The 16043-nt window shown below is 45.1% G+C and overlaps 1 protein-coding gene across 3 annotated transcripts in view; it reads left to right on the top strand.

The window, feature by feature from the left end:
• The window catches only part of LOC138751903 (5'-AMP-activated protein kinase subunit gamma-2-like), a 621068-nt gene that overhangs the window by 239743 nt on the left and 365282 nt on the right, over window positions 1-16043 (top strand). The window lies entirely within an intron of this gene.

The raw sequence follows: 16043 nt of genomic DNA on the forward strand, positions 1-16043 counted from the left end.
GGAGTTTTTTCATCTGTTGGAGCTGGGGATCATTCGGTGGTCCGACAGCCCGTGGGCCTTGCTTCTCCACCTGGTCCAGAAAGCCTCCGGTGGCTGGCGCCCCTGCGGAGACTATCAACGGTCACTGAGGCGACAGTTCCTGATTGTTACCCCATACCTCACATCCAGGACTTTACAGCCAACCTGCATGGTGCAAGGGTTTTCTCCAAGGTTGACCAGGTGCGTGGGTATCACCAAATCCCGGTGCACCCTGAGGACATACCCAAGATGGCCATCGTCACCCCCTTCGGCTTGATCAAATTCCTTCGCATGCCATTCGGGCTCAAGAACGCCACTCAGACCTTCCAGCATCTCATGGACTCAGTGGGCAGGGACCTGCATTTCGTCTTCATTTACTTAGACGACATCCTCGTTGCCAGCAGGGATCGGGTGCAACACAAGGCCCACCTGCACACCCTCTTCTCCCGGCTAACCGACCGGTTTCACCATCAATCCAGCCAAGTGCCAGTTTAGGAAAGAGTCCATGCAGTTCCTGGGCCATACCAACACGCCCGAGGGAGCCACGCCCGCCACTACGAAGGTGGCCACTATCAAGCAGTTCCCACATCCGGACAATCTCAAGGGGCTGCAGGAGTTCGCGGGTATGGTCAACTTCTACAACCAATTTATCCCGGGAGCTGCAAGTATAGCACTTTTGACCATGAGTTACTGGGCATGTGGCATTTCCGGTATTTCTTGGAAGGGAGGACTTTTACCATCTTCACTGACCACAAACTCCTCACCCAGGCACTTGCGATGACGAAGGATCCTTGGTCGGCCTGCCAGCAGTGTCACCTCTCCTTCGTGTTGGAGTTTACCACTTACATTCGGCACAAGGCAGGGAAGGACAACGTGATTGCCGATGCACTCTCGCAACTGGCCATCTGCGCGTTGACGCCCGGCCTCAACTTCGACCAGCTCGCCCGGGACCAGAAATCTGATGAGGAGACGTGAGCCTTCAGGAGTGCCATCATGGGCCTGCGGTTCCGAGACCTCCCCGACTCTGAGCAGTGGAAGCACCATCCTGTGCGATATCTCCATGGGCACCCCGTGGCCAGTGGTTCCCTAGCAGTGGCGCAGGCAAGTCTACCATCATATCCACGACCTTTTGCACCCGTCCATCAGGTCCACGGACCGGATGGTGGCAGAGCTGTTCGTCTGGCACAGGCTGCGGAAGCAGATCGCGTGCTGGGCCAGAACATGCACCCATTGCCAGATGTCCAAGGTACCAGGGCACCCGTGCAAGAGTTTGAGCACGTCAGGGAACGGTTCAGCCACATTCATGTGGACATAGTTGGGCCCTTACCCGTTTCCCTGGGCAACCGTTACCTGTTCACGTTGGTGGACCACACCAATCCTTGGCCCGAGGTGATCCCGATGCCAGACGCTTCCACGGACTCCTGCTCCCGAACGCTGTTGCACAGTTGGGTCGCCCAGTTTGGTGTTCCGAATCACCTCACCAGCGATTGGGGTACCCAGTTCACCTTTGCGCTCTGGGCACAGCTTGCCAACAGGTTGGGGATCGAGCTACACTGCACCACGGTCTATCACCCACAGGCCAATGGGCTGGTCAAGCGTCTGCACCACCACCTTAAGTCAGCACTTATGGTCCCCCTCACCGATCCCGACTTGGTGGACGAACTACCTTGGGTGCTCCTGGGCATCCGCTCCACGCCCAAGAGAATCTGCAGGCGTGATCAGCTGAGCTGGTCTACAGCGCGCCGCTGGGACTTCCTGGTGAGTCCATGAACGCGCCTCACAACCCCCAGCGGTCGCTGCACGAATTGCTTCCCCACCTCTGGGCCCGCTTGGACTCCTTCGCACCCCCACTGCCACCCAGACACGGCACACGGCCATCTCACATTCCTAGCGAGCTGCTTTCCACAGAGTACATTTTTATTCGGTGGGGCCCGCCTTTGGCATCTCTGCAAAGACCTTACGAGGGGCCGTACAAGGTTGTCCAGTGTTCAGGTTCTACATTTATGCTGGATGTCGGCTGCAGGTGGGAACTGTTTACTGTTGACAGGCTGAAGCCAGCGCACCTCGACCTCACTGAACCAGTGATTGTGGCCCAGCCCACGAAGCGAGGCTGCCCAGCTAAAAATAAAATTGGTCCTGTTTCTGGTGGGGGTGGGGGTGTGTGTGGTGGCACACCACTAGGCAGGCGAACTGGCCCCGCTAAGCAGCGGGGCTGCCGGTCAAAATAGCGCCGTCGGGGGTTTCCCCTTCTTCTCAGCACAGGGCTCAGAAGCCCGTGCTGGGGATCCACGTGCTGTAATTGTTATCCACGTGCACCGGGATTTGGTGATACCCACGCACCAGGTGACGTCAGTGCCCCCCAGTGCGGTTCTCAGCCAGGTCCGGGCTGGGAGCATAAGTCCAGCCCAGCAGCCTGCAATAAATCAGTTCTGCTCACTGAGCTCATCCCGACTGGTTGTGTGTTCTTTCAGTAGCAGTGTAGCTGCCGCTACATTGTCTTCTTATAATTTTAGGGGATGGATGTCCGAGGCAAGCTCTCTCTGTTATGTTCCATGTACGGTTCCCAAATTTGTTCAAACAATGTAACTTTATTTTTTAAATTATATGTTATTTTTTCCAATGGAATACATTTAATCATTTCCATGTACCATTGCTGTATTCTCAGGCGCTCTTCCATTTTCCAAGTTGACATTATACATTTTTTTTGCTACTGCTAAGGCTATCATAATGAATCTTTTTTGCGCTTTATCCAATTTGAGGCCTAATTCTTTACTTCTTATGTTACTTAAAAGAAAGTTCTCTGGATTTTTTGGTATGTTGTATTTTGTAATTTTATTTACTATCTAATTTAGTTCTTCCCAAAACATATTCACTTTTGTACATGCCCAAATTGCATTTATTGTTGTTCCCATTTCATTTTTACAGCGGAAACATCTATCTGATATTGTTGGATCCCATTCTTTTAATTTTTGAGGAGTGATATATAACCTGTGTAACTAATTATACTGTATCATGCGTAACCTTGTGTTTATTGTATTCTTCATAGTTCCAGAACATAACTTTTCCCATGTTTCATTCTTTATCTTTGTTTAAGTCCTTTTCCCACTTTTGTTTGGGTTTATAGCTTATTTCATCATTTTCCTTACCTTGCAGCTTAATGTACATATTTGTTATAAATCTTTTAATTATCATTGTGTCTGTAATCATAGATCAATGTAAGTATTTTATGGCAATTATAACTCTTGGTCCAAAGGTGGATCCTTTTGCCTCCTATGACATATAATGATTGTTTTTGTCGTGATTTAAGTGCCTGTGAGTGTGGGTGCACCTTGTTAAAACTAATTCCCTTTTATGTTCACCTCACTGACCTCTCCGAGGCAATCAGTCATATTACATTTTTGTCTCAAGGCTTTACTTTTATTTGTAGAAACTAACTGCTGTCTTGAAACAAAATACCCTGGCACTCCATCCTGTAAAGCACTGGGTTAATAAGCTGGCTTTCTTCCCAAAACAACTGTTGATTAATCTCTAGGTCAAGTCAGTAATTTGTCTGCTCAAGGGAGAAGGGTTGTCTACAGTCTATTTTTAGTGGCTAAACTGGAAGAATCAGATTTGGCTGCAGTCACAGGCAGAACAGATGGTCAGATCTGGAGCATCTGAAAGCAGCAGAGAACCTCTGGGTGCGCGTGGAATTGTACAGAATTTCCAGTGTAATGTTGACTTTCAGTACTACAGACTCATAATTATGGTCCAAAAACAAAAATGAAACTGCAGGAAACACTGAACAGGTCAGGGAACATATGTGGGAAGAGAAACAGAATGAATGTTTCAGGATGAAGACCTTCAGTTGGACCTGCTGAACCTTTCCAGCACTTTGTTCTTGGTTTCATGTTACCAGCATCTGCAGGTTTATTTTATATCCACATGTATTTTTTTTGTTTTGAATTCAAAGATACAGCTCGGTAATAAGCTCTTCTGGCCCACAAGTCTGTGCCGCCCAAATACACCTGTGTGACCAGTTCACCTACTAACCATGTATGTCTTTGGAATGTGAGAGGAAACTGGAGCACCCAGAGGAAATCCACACAGACACAGGGACAACATACAAACTCATTACAGGCAGTGCTGGATTCGAAGCTGTGTCACTGGTACTGTAAAGCGTTGTGTTTTGTTCTTCATCTTTCGTATTTGTGTGGTTTTTTCTTTAATGTATCTGGGATAGTATTTTGACTGCTGCTTGAGGTAGTGAATTGCTCAATTTTGCCAATCACGCGTTAAGGAGATTTCTCCTGAATTCTCTTTAAGAGCCTAATTTGTACCTCTAGTTCTAGTTCTGGTTTTGCCTGCCGCCTTGACATCGGTGAGATCAAGTGCAAACCAGGTAGCCAATTTGCAGAGCTCCTGCGCTCTGTCTGCAATGTCAATCCAAAGTTCCCAGTTACGTGACATTCCCATTCGCATACTCCACTGCCAGGGTAAGGCACGAAACAAATATTGAGTCACAACTCATTCTGCACCTGAGTGACTTACACACAGTGGTACTGATATTACATATTCTAATTTCAGCATTTGACAGCTTTTGGCCTGGACTCATTGGAATTTAGGGGACGAGGGGGATCTCATTGAAACATTTCAAATGTTGAAAGGCATGGACAGAGTAGATATAGAAAATTTGTATCCCATGGTGGATAAGAGGGCACAAAGAGGACATGAGTTAAGAATTAAGGGGCAGAGGTTTAGAGGTAACATGAGGGGGAACTTCTTTACTCAGAGAGTGGTAGCTGTGTGGAATGATCTTCCGGGAGAAATAGTGGCGGCGGAGTCAATTGTATTATTTAAGAAAAGGTTGGACAGGTATATGGATGAGAAGAAGATGGAGGGTTATGGGCATTGTGCAGGGAGGTGGGACTAGAGAGGGGTGTTTGGTTCGGTGCGGACTAGAAGGGCCTAATTGCCTGTTTCCGTGCTGTAATTGTTATGTTATGTTATGTTATAACTTCGGGATTGAAAGGTATCCATTCAGAACAGAGATACAGAGGAATTTCTATAGCCACAGGGTGGTAAATCTGTCGAATTTGTTGCTACAAGCGGTTGTGGAGGCCAGGTCATAGGGTGTATTTAAGGAAGAGATTGACAAGTTTTTAATTAGCCAGGGTATCAAAGGTTATGTGGAGAAGGTGGGGTGGGGGGGGGGGGTTGCTGAGTGGCAAAATGGATCATCTCATGATTAAGTGGAAGTGCAGACTCGATGGGCTGTTCTGCTCCTATATCTTATGGTCTTAATTTCCCTGCTCGTTTTCAAAATTTTGTCTCTTCTACCTACGCTATGTTTGAGAAAACAGACAAGATCTGGGTGAAATTTCTTATCGAACCACAGCAACTGCAACACAACAGCAATGTACGATTTTAGAAGTTATTGGTACTGTCGTGGATTCTGAACTGTAATTTTATTTGCAAGTCCTGCATAAAATACTTGCTTTGACCTGGTCGTAAAATGAATGCAGTTGCCCACTTTTGACACAATTATTGCCGCTTTAACCATTCCTTTCACATGTACTGGCTTTGGGGCAAGATTCTATTTCTTCAACCTGAATTCAATCCTGACCCCCAAGTTGTCTCTGAGGTTTACAATTTCTCCCTGTGACCACGTGTGTTTGCTCCAGGTGTACTCCAGTTTCTTTCCATATCCTAAAAAAGTAATATTTGATTGGTTAATTAGCCTCTATCAGTTAACAGTCTTTACCAAAGGATATCCGACTTCTGTCTTCTGGGAGGTCTCCATCAATAACAACAGCTCCTCAAGAGGGAAATCTGCATCAAACTGGCTGCATTTGGTATAGCGATTCCTATTGATGTAGTTTTATGATATGTGAGGTTATTGTCATATACATGTACTGTATACAGATGCACCCAAAATTCTTACAGCAGCCGCACAGATAAGTAAAATACGCCAAAAATAATAGTATAAATTCGATTACTGAACCTTAATGTATCATGAGACAGAAAAAGAGATAATAAATATGGAACAGGATGTGCTGCTGCCATTGGTGGTAGAGGCAGGTACAATAGGAATTTTTAAGAGATTATTAAAAAGGTCAAATGGAACTGAGAAAAATGGGGGCTATGCCGTTCAAGGCAGTTGTTAGAGAAGACTATTAAGTCGACCCAACACTGTGAGCCAAACTGTGCTATAGATACCTACATCTATATTTGCATAGTCTGTCTGTTTAATGCTCTGACAATAAATTTGAACTTTGTCTTTGATTCCTATGTTATATATAAAAATATACATAAGTGATTCGGAGACGAACAGGAGCGTGGGTATGACAACGGCTCTGTACACGCTGATCTTTGTGTGTTTCTTCAGGTGGTTGTTTTTCCAGACTCTTTTGTGTAGTCTTCCAAAGGCGCTATTTGCCTTGGCGAGTCTGTTGTCTATCTCGTTGTCGATCCTTGCATCAGATGAAATGGTGCAGCCGAGGTAGGTAAACTGGTTGACCGTTTTGAGTTCTGTGTGCCTGATGGAGATGTGGGGGGGGGGCTGGTAGTCATGGTGGGGAGCTGGCTGATGGAAGACCTCAGTTTTCTTCAGGCTGACTTCCAAGCCAAACCTTTTGGCAGTTTCTGCAAAACAGGACGTCATGCGCTGGAGAGCTGGCTCTGAATGGGCAACTAAAGTGGCATCGTCTTCGAAGAGTAGTTCACGGACAAGTTGCTCTTGTGTCTTGGTGTGAGCTTGCAGGCGCCTCAGATTGAAGAGACTGCCATCCGTGCGGTACCGGATGTAAACAGCGTCTTCATTGTTGAGGTCTTTCATGGCTTGGTTCAGCATCATGCTGAAGAAGATTGAAAAGAGGGTTGGTGCGAGAACACAGCCTTGCTTCACGCCGTTGTCAATGGAGGAGGGTTCGGAGAGCTCATTGCTGTATCTGACCCGACCTTGTTGGTTTTCGTGCAGTTGGATAATCATGTTGAGGAACTTGGGGGGGACATCCGATGCGCTCTAGTATTTGCCAAAGCCCTTTCCTGCTCACGGTGTCGAAGGCTTTGGTGAGGTCAACAAAGGTGATGTAGAGTCCTTTGTTTTGTTCTCTGCACTTTTCTTGGAGCTGTCTGAGGGCAAAGACCATGTCAGTAGTTCCTCTGTTTGCGAAAGCCGCACTGTGATTCTGGGAGGACATTTTCGGCGACACTAGGTATTAGTCTATTAAGGAGAATCCTAGCGAAGATTTTGTCTGCAATGGAGAGCAGCGTGATTCCTCACAGTCTGATGCCATCATCATCACCCTGTATCTTTTCACTTTGCTACATAATGTACTGTTTGACCTGCTGAATTTCTCCAACATTTGTGTGTTTTTTTTTCAATTTCCCTTTTAAGCTTTGTCAACTGTGGACGAATTAATAACTGCTTCCTTTAGCTTATTATGGTTGCATAATATGGGTAATTGACCCAGAAGTCATTTTAGGAATGTGATGTTCTTTTAATAAGGGCTTAGAAATGATGTGTTGTTAAAGTGACTCATTCTAAATGAAAATAATTGTGAAGTTGTCAATCAGCAGATTATTCATAACACGAATATGTTTCTCTTCCTCAGTTCTATGTAGTTACTTTGCTTCACTCTTTAGCCTTTCAACTTTTTCCACTGGTCTTTGACATGTCATGCTTTGTTCCCATACCATCAGAAAGCAGTCAACCTCCCTTATTTCCTGTGCTCACGTGAATCATTTCACATTGGGCTTCATTGAATTTCTTTTGTCATTTTCCCCCTCCACTTTACAGCTTTTCAGACTTTAACACATTGTCTTGGGTGGCCTGTTATTAGCGAGCAGTTTCAGGTCCTCAGCACTTCCTTTAGCTCTCCAGCAATTTTGAATATTTATACCTAGAACTTCTGGCCCAAGTGTCTGTGCCAAACACAATGGCCAGAGTAATGTAAAACTTTGCTGCTGACATACTATTCCCTGCAGTCACATGTCTATCTAGAATCTTCTTAAATGCTACCATCATAGAACCAGAGAACACTGCAGCATAGAAACAGGCCCTTCTAGTCTGCGCCAAACTATTTTTCTTCCTAATCCCACTGACCTGTATCCAGACCATAGCCCTCCCATCCATGTACCTGTCCAAATTTTTCTTAAATGTCAAAATTGAGCCTGCATTCACCACTTCAGCTGGCATCTTGTTCCACACTCCCACCACTCTCTGTGTGAAGAAGTTTTCCTAATGTTCCCTTTAAACTTTTCCTCTTTGAAATGAACTGAGATTCACTGGTGATGGGTCCCCCCAGGCTCTGCACCGTCTACCCATATATAACCCAGGTTTCCTACCTAAACCCAGAGCCCGACTGAAGACCCTTATAAGACCCTACCCTTTGTTATAAGCTAATAAAAGCATGTGTTCTTCCAGCACCGTGAGAGCTTTTATTAGTGCTACACCCTTTCACCCTTAACTTTTGTTCTCTAGTTTTTATCTCAGTGAAAAATGCCTTCTTGCATTTACCCTATCCATGTCCCTCATAATTTTGTACCATTGTAATTGCTTCCACCATGACTCCTGGCAGCCTGTTCCAGGCACCTAATACATCTGTCTTAAAAACATATCCCACACATCTCTTTTGAACTCCAACACCTTCCCCCCATCCCCCACCCCACCCCACCTGCCCAATCATAAAAGCATGTGCTCTAGTGGATGACATTTTTACCCTAGGAAAAACATTCTGATGGTCTCCCTTGAGAAATGCCTCTTACAATTTTATAAACTTCTACCAGGTCTCCCCTCAGCCTCCGACGCTCCAGAAAAAAAACAACCCAAGTTGGTCCAACTTCTCCCCATAACTTATACCCTCTAATCCAGACCACATCCTAGTAAATCTCTTCTGTATGCTTTCCAAAGTCTCCACACATCCTTCATGCAATGAGGCAATCAGAATCTCACATAATATTCTAAGTGCAGTCTAACCATAGTTAGCATTGCAACACACAAAAGTGCTGGAGAAACTCAGCAGGCCACGCAAAGGGTAAGTAATGTTTCAGACCTGAACCAAAGTTCAAGGCGCCTGTATTCAAGGCGCCTGAATAAAAATGTGGGGGGTGGGGGAGAGATGAGGGAAGAAGGGGCAGGGGGAGGAGCACAGGTAAGAGGATATAGGTGGGAGGGCAGACGAGAAAACAGCTGAGGTGAAAGGGGGAGGAAGGAGGTAGCTCCCTCAATGGAGAGGGAAGGGATGGGGAAGAGAGGGATACAGGGGAGTGGCTGAATGGAAACAGGAGAACGATGTCAATCCCATTTGTTTGGAAGCTGCCCAAACAGAATATGAGGTGTTGTTTACTGTCCCTTCTTCCCTCCTATTCAGGCACTTTTGGCTCCTACTTTGACGATGGACTCAGGTCCGGAAACTTTGGTAATATCCCTTTGCTGCCTATAGATGTCACGTGACCTGCTGAATATTTCCAGCACCGTATTGTGCTATAGTCCCAGTGTCTGCAGACTTTCCGGTTACCTTTTATATAGCATGGATTGTTTTGTACATTTAACCTTCTATGCTTTTAGTATGCTTTATGCACTCGTGTGTCTTCAGCAAGCATGCGATCTGTTCGCTGTCTATATGTATATAGCAATAAACTCTGATTATCAAACTTCGATATTTGATGGCATATAAGATCACCCTCCCCAATTTCTGCAGGCAATATTAAGAAAAATTATTTTAGTGTATTACGGGTAAGCGTTTAATGTTAGTGAAGTGTGTAGCTACAGTATAGAAGAAAAAAACTTGGACAAAACATACAACTAGGACAACAGGTAAAATCTTTTTAATAATAATCCTGCTGTAATTTGCAAGAGAAAACAAAAGCAATTTAGCTAGAGCAGAAAACATTTTACAAAAACAAACGGCCCCTGCGCTGGAACCGCTGCCTGCTCGCTCTCTGCCAGTGGCCTGCTGTTGGTCCCCGCACTGGTTGTGCTGCCCCATTCTCTCTCGGGGGGAGTGAGGTGGTGGGACCAGTATATGGGGACCGATAGTGGGCCGTAGGGAGAGTCTCCTGACAGCTCGCCACCAGCCCCCACATTGATCCCACCGCCTCAATCCCCCCGACAGCCTGCCACCAGCCTCCAATGAGAGATGGCGGAGATGCTAGTGAGCCACGCAGTGACAATGGCCATTGTTGGTGTAACTTACCATTATCACCCTCATTCCAACTTCACAATCAAGAGCCGGGAGATATTTTTGAGCCATTTTTTGGGGAAAAACTGTGAGTCTTATATGCCATCAAATATAGTACGTAGTCAGAAGGAGAAGACAAAGAAAAGAACCGATTCAGTAAAATTTCTTGTTTATTTTTATTAAGTGACAACATTGTTTAACGGGTTTAATGTATCTTATAGATTGAACTTCAAATAAATGGGAAAGGGGGTGAGGGAGGGAGGGAAGGGAGGGGAAAAAGGGGGAGAAAATGACACTGTATATATTCAAGAGAAAAAGTGTCTGTATGTATCTTGGTCAATATGGTTTATAGTGTGAAAAAAAAATTAAAAAAATATATATTTAGTACGTAGTGTCTCAGAGTCTGCACCAGGAACCCATAGGGCCTGCAATTCCAGGCTTAAAATCTTGCTTCCAGGGAGCCTCTAGGCAAACAACAGGATGGTAATGTATTAACTGGAATCCAATAAGCAGGTGCTTTAATTACAGGGAAATTATACTAATAAAGCATTAGTTTCAGTAGAAGTACATTAAAAACTGGGTAAACCTTTCAGTTTTATCTACACAGCAGCAGTGTGATCACTGAAAAAAAAACAGGGAAGCTTATGAAGTTGGAAAAGAGAACACTAACAAATAAGACTCAGTATTTTAATAAAAGAAGGAAGTACTGCCCAATAGCATTAACCTGCTTTGCTCTCATTCTCCCCACCCCCTCCTGGTTTCATTTCCCTCTCCCCTTCTCATTTGGTTTCACTGCCTCTGTCCCACCCCTCCCCCTCATCTCTTTATACTGATCATCACTCCTCTATTCTCTTAGTTCTAATGAAGAGTCTCAACCAGAAACATTGATCATCCCTTTGCCTCCACAGATGCTTCTTAACCAGCTGAGTCCCTTCAGCAGATTATATTTAGCACCAGATTCAAGTATCTGCTATCACTTGGTTCACCATCTTGAATTATCCTTGTGTTAGAGCTTTAATCATCAATGTTAACTTCATAATTGTGGACAATTGAGAGTAAAACATTACTTATTTTATGTTAACTATGGTCTCTCTATTTTCTGCCATTGCCAAAGACCTCTATCTTTCAATACGGTAACCCTTACTGTCATTATCAGACTTCTAAATTAACCGCAAAAGAGCGAATTGATGTTGCCTTTGCTCTATAGTATCTGAACTATCTCTGGACCTCTAATACTGTGTTGTATTAACACAGTTTGTGATATCTAACTACACCATCTCTGTCACTGCATCTCGGATGCACATCAGAATCAGAATTTATTGTCATGAACAAGTCACAAAATTCGGTGTTTTACGGCAGCGTCACAGTGCAAGCATTCATATTATAAACCATCTTACAACAATAAATATATAAAAGAAAGAATAGTGCACGAAAAGTAAGGCAGTGTGTGGTTCATTGGTTATTCAGGAATCTGTCGGAAGCGGGGAAGTAGCTGTCCTTGTGCCGCTGAGTGCTTGTCTTTAGGCTCCGGACTTTTTTCACGATGGTATCAGAGTGAAGAAGGCATGGCCTGGGTGGTGGCGGTCTTTGAGGATAGAGGCTGCTATTTTAAGAAGTCTGGTGGCTGTAATGTTGCAGGCCGAGTTAACAAACCTCTGGAGATTTTTCTTGTCCAAAGATTTAACACCTCCATACCAGAAGATGCAACCAGCCAGAATGCTCTTCATGGTACACCTACAGAAGTTATCGAGGGTCTTCAATGACATACTGAATCTCCTCAAACACCTCACAAAGTTAAGCCACTGGTGAGCCTTCTTCGTGATTGCATCAACATGGAGGTTCCATGATAGATCCTTGGAGATGTTGACACCTAGGAATTTGAAGTTCTTGACCCTTTCCACTACTGAGCCCTTGATGAGGACTGGGTCGTGTTCCCCTGACTTCCTGATTTTTGCTAATGTTGAGTGCAAGGTTGTTGGTGTGACATCACTCAAAGAGCTGATCTATCTCCCTCCTGTCCACTTCCTCATTGCGGTTTGTGATTCTGCCAACAACTGTGGTGTCATTGGCAAATTTGTAGATAGCATTGGAATTGTGCTTGTCCACATGTTCATGGGTGTATAATGAGTAGAGCAGTGGTCTAAGGGGTGCGCCTGTGTTGATGATCAGTGAGGAGGTGACCTTGATTCCAATTCGTCCTGACTGGTTTTCTGATGAGAAAGTCAAGGATCCAGTTATAGAGGGTGGTACAGAGGCCCAGAGTTTATAGCTTCTTGACCAGCACTGAGGTAATGATGGTATTGAAGGCTGAGCTGTAGTCGATGAAGAGCAGCTGTATGTATGAATTGCTGTTTTCGAGGTGATCCAGAGCTGAGTGGAGAGCCAGCGATATTGCATCTGCTGTGGAGCAGATCTTTGCTTAGGTACATGTTAATTCTGGCCATGACCACTCGTGACAAATATACCTAATCTTGAACTTTGAAACTTCAGATTCACATTGGTTTGAACACAAAATCTTGGTTTCATACCAACAAGGAGCACTGCACTGTTAGAATGTTATCTTTTAGCTGGGTTATGAAATCGAGGCTGATCCCAGGTGGGTCTTAATGATCCTATTTGAAGAATTGTTGATGGTGTCTTATTAATATATTTTCCGCCATCACCATCGATTAATCCAACCACTATTATCTCTTTTTTGGGAGCTCGTTCGATGAAAGTTTCAGCTTCATTCTCAAACTATTTTATGTTTTATTGTCAAATTAACCAGATAAATCTAGTCAAATTAAAAGTCAAAGTTCAAGTTGATTGTCAGATACATACATGACATCTCATGCAACCTTTTCCCTGTGGGCCACTCAGGGTCATATAGCATAGAAAGTGGCTCTTCAACCCGCTGAGCTCACCTTAACCATCAAGCGCCCATTCACACTAACCCTTCTCTTTTATTCTGAACGGCCTTTCCTTTCCTTATTCTATCAGAAATCTTTTGATAGTGTAACCAACAGGTTAGTCAAAAATAATTACCCGTCAAAATTTTCCTTGCAATTTCCCTTCATCCCTTTGCCAATTTCAAAGCTCACATGTGCTGGAGAAGGTCGTGCAGCCATCTGTAGGAAGTAAAAATTAGCCAACATTTTAAGCCTGGGCCCTTTGGCATTCTCTGCCAATGGGTGGAGATTCTGCAAGAAATGAGGAAGGTGCAGGATAAATACATATCAAAAAAATATTCAAATGGAAAAATGTCACAACTGTGGCTGACAAGTGAATCAAAGCCAATGTGAAAGCAAAGAGAGATGGCATACAAAATGTAAAAATTAATGGGAGATAGAGAATTGGGACGTTTTTAAAAACTTGCAGAAGGTAACTAAAAAACATAAGGAGGCAAAAAAGATGAAGTATGAAAATAGGCTAGCAAACAATATCAAAGAGGATACAAAAAGCTTTTTCAAGAATATAAAAAGCAAAAGAGAGGTTAGAGCAGATATAGAACCACTAGAAAATGATGCTGGAGAAATAATAATTGGAGTTATGGAAGATATTAGCAGTGTGTCAAATGTCGAAGTATTAGGAAAGGGAAGTGAGTGGAGTTTCTATATCGAGAGAGAAGATGCTCACAAAGCTGAATGGTCTTAGGGTGGATTAGTCTCCCGGACCAGGTGGATTGCACCCTCGGGTTTGAAAAGAAGTAACAGTAGAGATTGTAGAGACATTAGGCACTTGCAGGTGGCCAAAATCTCCCGATGTAAAGCCGCATATTATGCCCATATGTGGCTGTCGGGAGGCCTCTTGAAAGCGCAGGAGGCACATGCGTGGTGAAATTTGTAATCCTTCTCTGGGAGGGATAATCACTGGAGCACTGAGATTCACCACCCCCCCCCCCCCCCCCCCCCGCACCGGCACCTGAATGCAGCCGCCTGAAAGACCCACCTGGGATGACAATCAACTGGTGAGCTCCTGTCAGCCCCCCTCCCCGATGCCCCTGCCCCCAGCACAGGACGTCAGGGTGGGGGCAGCCGGCGTGGGCTGTCCCCATACTGATCCCACTTCCCCGCTCTCTCCCCACAGCCCCATGTCGGTCCCCACACTGATCCCACTGCTCTGCCCGCGCCAGCCGCCCCATCGCTAACAGCCCACGCAGGCTGCACCACAGTGTGGGGACTGATACAGGGCTGTGGGGAGAGCATGGGGCAGTGGGATCAGTGTAGGGACTGACATGGGGCCATGGGGAGAGAGTAGGGCGGAGGGATTAGTATGGGGATCAACACGGGGGGGCTGTGGGGAGAGCGTGGAAGTAGGATCAGTATAGGGATAGCCCGCACCGGCCACCCCATCACTGACAGCCTGCGCCGGCCATCCCACAGTGTGAGGACTGATACAGGGCTGTAGGGAGAGCATGGGAAGTGGGATCAGTATGGGGACAGCCCACGCCGGCCGCCCCAACTCTGACAGCCAGCCGCCCCAACCCTGAAAGCCTGAAGAGACAGGAGCCGGAGTGCACCCCGAGGCGCCTCCCATGCAGCTGTAACTTTCAGGTGGTCAGCACTGCACTTTCAGCTCTGCCACCTGAACGACCATTCCACAGGTCTGAATCTGCTTCTGCAGGCGCATTCTTGGCAGAGAATGTACCCGAAGAAGCCTGTTGATAATGATCTTTCAGGAATCATTAGGTACTGGTATGGTTTAGGAGGACTGAAAATTTTCAAATGTCACCCCACTATTCAAGAAGGGAGGGAGGCAGCAGTAAGGAAACCATAGACCGATTAGCCTAACTTCAGTGGTTGGGATCAGAGGAGGTGGGATCAAAGATGATTCTGGGAATTGAAGGTTTATCCTGTGAGGAGTGTTTGACAGCTTTTGGCTTGTCCTGATTGAAATATTTTGAATGTTGAAAGGCACCGTCAGAGTAATGTTGAAAAGTTGTTTTCCACAGTGGGAAAGTTTCAGACAAGTGGGCTAAACTTCAGGATTGAAGGGCATTGCTTAGAACAGAGATGTGAAGGAATTTCTTTCGCCAGAGGGTGGTGAATCTGTGGAATTTGTTACTGCAGGCGCTTGTGGGAGGCCAGGTGTATTTAAGGCAGAGATTGATAGGTTCTTGATTAGCCAGGGCATCACAGATTATAGGGAGAAGGCTCAGGAATAAATGGCGGGACAGACTCGATGGAGTGAATAGCCTTTTTCTGCGCTTATGTCTTATCGTTTTATAATCTTATGGTTTTCTCTCTCTCTCCTTTCTTATATAGTAAATTTCTTCTGTTACTAATGACCTTCAAGATGTGAAATCCTATAAAGTTACCACAAACAAGACAATTGGGTGTGTGATAGGTAGATAAGGGTTGCTATACTGAAAGATAGAGGTCTTTTGAAATGAAAGAAAATAAAAAGACTAAAGTTCATTGTTTATAGAAGAACTGTTTAACTCTCGAATGTCCACGATTCAGAAGAGAACATTGATGATTCATACATAACGCAAGGATGGTGATGCAAGAGACTGCAGATGCTTGAATCTAGTGCTAAAAATAAACTGCACTAGAAGAACTCAGCAGGTCGAGAAGCATCTGTGGGACCAGAGGGATGGTCACTGTTTCTGGATGACACCCTACATCAGGATTAAGAGAGATGGCCAGTATAAAGACATGAAGTGGGGGGGGTTATGGACAGTATTAGAAGATGAGGGGGAGAGGCGGGACAGAGGCTGGTGGAACCAAAAGAGAAGGGGGAGGGGGAAAATTAAACTAGAAGGAGGGGGGTGGGAGGGAGAAAACAAAACAAGTCAAAGCTATTGGACAGTACTTCCTTCTTTTATTAAAATACTGTCTTATTTGTTGGTGGAGCTCTAAAGATTCTCATAGCCTAAGGGTG

This window comes from Narcine bancroftii, chromosome 1 (assembly GCF_036971445.1).
Source record: "Narcine bancroftii isolate sNarBan1 chromosome 1, sNarBan1.hap1, whole genome shotgun sequence".
Taxonomy (NCBI): Eukaryota; Metazoa; Chordata; class Chondrichthyes; order Torpediniformes; family Narcinidae; genus Narcine; species Narcine bancroftii.